Raw genomic sequence first — 6,192 nt, 5'->3', positions numbered from 1 at the left:
GAAAGATGGAAGAGAAGTGAAGTGTGTCAGCTTGAGAGGGCGTCCGTTTCTGCTCTGCTGCTCCATAGCTCTCCAGGAATGTGTCACCTTCTCCTTCACACAGGAGACTTGAATATCTCACCATTTTAAAAGGCAACAATTACTATATTTTGAGTTCTAATGGGATCCATGCTCCTCCCTTTCCTCCTACACAGCTATCTAGACTGTAGCCAAATGCATTTGACACTCTTACATTTTCTGCCTAACCTCTCGGTTTCTCTCCTTCTAAAAAAGGTAATGGCAGACCGTCTTAAAAATAGTGATCTTGTCTTTTATTCTGTATCTTGGTTTCGTTCCCTCTTTCCTGTGGTTCCCTGTGTGGGACGTATGCTGCATCAACCTGTATTCCCTGTCAGTGTCCTCTGTTCTACCAAATACCATAATCATCTCTGTTCCCTGCTCAGTGTCCTCTATTTCTGCACCAAATGACCAGTAATCATGTCTCTCATTCCCATCAGTTGTCCTCCTGTTCTGCACTAGAATACCAGTAATCATTCTCTTTTCCTGTCAGTGTCTCTCTGTTATCCCACTAAATCCATAATCATCTTGTTTCCTGTCCAGTGTCCTCTGTTCCAAATACCAGTAATCATGTCTCTGTTCCCTGTCAGTGTCCTCTGTTCTGCACTAGAATATTTCCCGGTAATCAGGTCTTTATCAGCCTGCTGAACCCCACTAGATCTATTTGTGCTGTCTTACTAAGTCATACTCATGTTTACCAACGAGCCATCAGAGCACCCAAATATCTGCCTCTGTTTTCTCTGCCTGCCTACCTACAATTTCAGGAAAAAAGTATTTAGTCACCCTTTGCAATTCTCCCACTTAAAAGATGAGAGAGGCCTGTAATTTTTCATCATATACCACGTCACTATGACAGACAAATTGAGGAAAAAATCCAAAAATCACTTTAATTTTTTTATTGAATTTATTTACAAATTATGGTGGAGGGAAATAAGTATTTGGTCACCTACAAACAAGCAAGATTTCTGGCTCTCACAGACCTGTAACTTCTTCTTTAAGGACTCCTCCCTGTCCTCCACTTTCGATTACTGTATTAATAACACTGTTTAACTTGTTATCAATAAACACTCCAACCTCAAACAGTCACACTCCAAACTCCACTATGGCCAACCGCTGTCAACTCAAGACACCATAATGAGTGTGAACCTCTCAGGCTGGAAGACTGAGATCTGCAATGGGCAAGCCGCTTGGGTTTTGAAGAAATCAACTGTAGGGCGGTTATTAGGAAATGGAAAGTCATACAAACCACTGATAATCTCCCTCGATCTGTCCACTCCAAATCTTACCCCGTGGATCAAATGATCACAATCGTACAATCCCCAAACACACGTTGGGACCTATAATGTCCTGCAGGAGCTGACCAAATAAAAAGCCTACCATCAGTAACTCTCTTCCCCCAGGGACTCAAATCCTGCAGTGCAAGACGTTCCCCCCTGCTTAAGCCAGTACATGTGCCAGGCCACGTCTGAAGTTTGCTAGAGTGCATTTGCGATGATCCAGAAAGGATTGGGAAATGTCATATGGTCAATACAAACCACTTAACTTTTTTAAACTCACTTGTCGTGTTTGAAAAGAATGCTGAGTTGCATCCAAACCATACTATTAACATCATGCTTTGGGGCTGTTTTTTCTGCCAAGGGACCAGGGCGCCTTTAAAGGAAAGAATGAATGGGGCCATGTATCTAGATTTTGAGTGAAAACCTCCTTCCATCAGCAAGGGCATTGAGAGATGAACGTGGCTGGGTCTTTCCATGCATGACAATGATCCCCAACACCCCCCCCGGCAATAAAGTGGCTTCATAAAAAGCATTTCAAAGGTCCTGGGTGGCCTAGCCAGTCTCCAGATCTCAACCCCATAGAAAATCTTTGGAGGGAGTTGAAAGTCCGTGTTCTTCGTGACAGCCCCAAAACATCACTGCTCTAGAAGGAATCTGCATGGAAGGGAGATGGCCAAAATCCGCAAAGTGTTAAAACCTTGTAAGACTTACAAAACGTTTACCTGTGTCATTCCAACAAGTATATAACAAAGTATTAAACTTTATTTATTAACCAAATACTTATTTTCTACCATATTTGCAAATAAATTCTAAAATCCACAATTGATTTTCTGTATTTTTTCCCTCATTTTATCTGTCATAGTTACGATGTACCTATGATAAAATTACAGGCCTCTCTCAATCTTTTTTAAGTGAAACTTGCACAATTGGTGGCTGAATAATATTTTTTCCCCCACTGTATCTACCTACTCCTGCCTCCTCCTACCCTCCTGCCTGCCTGCCTGCCTCCATACCTGTTTCCTCCTACCTACATGCCCTCCTGTTTGTCCCTGCCTACCTGCCTGCACCTGCACCTGCCTCCTGCCCTGCCTGCCTGCCTACATGCCTACCTGTTTGTCCTGCCTGCCTGCATGCCTGCCTGTTTGTCCTGCCTGCCTGCCTCCTGCCTGCCTGCCTCCTGCCTGCCTGCCTGCCCTCCTGCCTGCCTGCCTGTTTGTCTCCTGCCTGCACATGCCTGCCTGCCTGCCTGCCTGCCTGCCTGCCTCCTCCCCGTGCCTGCCTGCCTGCCTGCCTGCACTGCACTGCCTGCCTGCCTGCCTGCCTGCCTCGCCTGCCTGTTTGTCCTGCCTGCCTGCCTGCCCTGCCTGCCTCCTCTGCCTGCCTGCCTGCCTGCCTGCCTGCCTGCCTGCCTGCCTGCCTGCCCTGCCTGCCTCCCTACCTGCCTGTTTCCTTCTACATCCCTCCTGTTTGTCCTCCCTGCTCCTGCCTGCCTGCCTACCTGCCTGCCTGCCTGTTTGTCCTACACTACATAACTACTTTGTCCTGCCTACCTCACCTCCTACCTCCTATTGTCCTACCTACCTGTTTGTCCTACCTACACCTTTAACTACCTGTTGTCCTAACTTTTTCAATTGTTTACATTTTAGTCATTTGGCAGGCGGCTCTTATCCAGAGTGGTGCATATATATATATATATATATATATATATATTTTTTCCATTTTTTTTATCGTTATTGTAGAAAGCGGAGCCCACAGCCCCTGCTTGCCAAGCGCCATGCTCTAGCCAACCTGAGCTACACGGGGCCTGCACTACCTTCCTTTTGTCCTGCCTGCACCTGCCTCCACCTGCCTGCCTGCCTGCCCTGCTGCCCTGCCTGCCTGCCTGCCTGCCTGCACTGCCTGCCTGCCTGCTGCCTCCTCCTTTGTCCTGTCTGTCCTGCCTCCTGCCTGCCTGCCTGCCTGCCTGCCTCCCTGCCTGCCTGCCTGCCTGCTCCTCTCTCTCTATCTGTGCCTGCCTCCTGCCTGCTATCTGCCTGCCTCCTGCCTGCCTGCCTCCCTCCTGCCTGCCTCCTGCCTGCCTCCTCTCTCCTGCCTGTCACTGCCTGCCTGCCTGCCTGCCTGCCTGCCTGCCTGCCTGCCTGCCTGCCCTGCCTGCCTGCCTGCCTGCCTGCCACCTCCTGCCTGCCTGCCTCTTCCCCTGCTGCCTGCCTGCCTGTCCCTGCCTGCCTGCCTGCCTGCCTGCCTGCCTACCTGCCTGCCTGCACCATACCTACCTGCCTCTACCCCATGCCTGCCTGTTCTGCCTGCCTCCCTCCTCTTGTCCTACCTACCTCCTACCTACTACCTATGTCTGTCCTACCTGCACTACCTGTTTCCTCACCTACCTACCTACCTACCTACCTACCTACTTCCTACCTACCTGTTGTCCTCCCTACATAACTACCTTTTTCCTACCTTCATTTTCAATTGTTTCTTTTTAGTCATTTAGTAGACCGCTCTTCTCAGAGTGGTGCATACGTATATATATTATTTTTTCAATTTTTTTCCTGCTCCTCGTGGCCCCTTTCCATGCTCTCCAACTGCTGCGGGCCTCCTCCTTTTTCTCTGCCTCCTGCCTCCTCTGCCTGCCCTCCTGCCTCTTCCTGCCCTGCCTCTCCTACATCGCCTTCTTTCGCCTGCCTTCCTTCCCTCTGCCTGCCTGCCTGCCTGCCTGCCTGCCTCCCTGCCTGCCTGCCTGCCCTGCCTGCCTGCCTGCCTGCCTGCCTGCCCTGCCTGCCTGCACCTGCTTGCCTGCCTGTTTGTCCTGCCTGCCCTGGCTGTTTGTCCTGCCAACCTGCCTGCCTTTCCTGCCTGCCTGCCTGCCTGCCTGCCTGCCTGCCTGCCTGCCCTGCCTGCCTGCCTGCCTGCCTGCCTCCTGTTGTCCCTGCCTTCTATGTATCTGCCTGCCTACTTGCCCCCCTGTTTTCCTCCTCCTGCCTGCCTGCCTGCCTGCCTGCCTGCCTCCTCCCTCCTGCCTGCCTACCTCCTGTTTGTCCTCCTGCTTCCTGCCTGCCTGCCACCTCCTGCCTGCCTGCCTGCCTGCCTGCCTGCCTGCCTGCCTCCTCCTGCCTCCTCCTCCCTCCCTGCCTGCCTGTTTGTCCTGCCACTGCCTCCTGTTGTCCTTTCCACCCTCCTACCTCCCTCCCTACACCTACCTGCACCTACCTGCCTCCCTCCCTACCTACCTACCTGCCTCCCTGCCTGCCTGCCTATCTCCTACCTACCTGTTGTCCTACCTACCTACCTACCTCCTACCTACCTACCTACCTACCTGCCTGCCTGCCCTACCTACCTGCCTACCTACCTACCACCTCCTACCTACCCACCTCCTTCTCCTACCTACCTGTTGTCCTACCTACCTGCCTACCCTCCCTCCCTCCTCCTCCTACCTACCTACCTACCTACCTACCTGCTGTCCTACCTGCCTACCTACCTACCTACCTCCTACCTACCTACCTGCCTACCTCCCTACCTACCTACCTGCCTACCTACCTACCTACCTGTTGTCCTGCCTGCCTGTTGTCCTGCCTCCCTACCTACCTACCTGTTGTCCCTCCTCCTACCTACCTACCTACCTACCTACCTACCTACCTGCCTACCTGCCTACCTACCTCCCTCCCTCCTGCCTACCTACCTACCTACCAACCTGTTTGTCCTCCTCCCTGCCTACCTCCTGCCTACCTACCTACCTACCTACCTACCTCCACTCACCTACCTCCTACCTACCTACCTACCTACCTCCTCCTCCTGTTGTCCTACCTACCTACCTACCTACCTACCTACCTACCTACCTACCTACCTACCTACCTACCTACCTACCTACCTATCTACCTATCTACCTACCTACCTGTTGTCCTACCTACCCTTGTTCTATTGAGCTAAAGCATGCAGACTACTACTCAGAATCTGAGGTTGGCGTTGAAGGGTCATTAAAGGGTCATTGATGGATAAATTGAGGGATGTGTTGGAGGATTTAGGGAGGGAACAAAAGGAGGATGTATTGAGAGAAGGAGGTGTGTATGTATTTTGTGGTAGTATATGTGTGGATATGGATTAGACTGGTGGGGTGTTGTCCTGTAGACGGCCCTACAGTGCAGTTGGAATCAGGGTTTCTGACTGTCCTTGTTCACTGACCTGAAACTGAAACCCAATACCGTATTGGTCCGAATATAAGACGACCCTGATTATAAGACGACCCCCCGTTTTTCAACACAAACATTTAGAAAAACAGATTTGCAGACTAGATTTGCCGAACAAAGAACTTCATTTTATTTTAAAATAACAATATTAAAAACACAGTGAATTAAACACAAAGGCAAACTATGTACAGTATGATTCAAAATTAATATCAAGCAATAATAAAGCAACATTTTTTAAATAACAGAGAAAATACAGGCCACACATTTTAACTAAACTTAACAAAAATTCGCCAAACTTCTCCTCCGATGTCTCTCTATCCCTCACACCCGTCCTCTGCCCTGCTGTGTTCGCTCTCGCTGTCATCGCTCCCCAGCTGCTCCGCTTCCACCGGCTCCTCCCAAAGCACGTCGTCCTCGCTGCCGTCCAATGCATTTGAGATGCAACATTTTTTAAAGCCATCGATGATGCTCTGTGAGGAATAGCATCCCATGCATGCAGGATCCATTCACACAGTAGCTTCTCTCCGTCTGACGGCAGGCGTTGGGCCAAACTTCGTTCTCCGTCTAAGTGACAGTCCATTACGCCGCATCATCCTACGACACCAGCCGAGGCTGTTAAATCCAGTGATGTTGAGCTCTCTGGCGATTTCCAGGGCCTTAACCTGGATGACAGCTCTGGT

The sequence above is a fragment of the Coregonus clupeaformis genome, unplaced genomic scaffold (assembly GCF_020615455.1).
Source record: "Coregonus clupeaformis isolate EN_2021a unplaced genomic scaffold, ASM2061545v1 scaf3389, whole genome shotgun sequence".
Lineage (NCBI taxonomy): Eukaryota > Metazoa > Chordata > Actinopteri > Salmoniformes > Salmonidae > Coregonus > Coregonus clupeaformis.
Note: the sequence above shows the minus strand (reverse complement) of the source record.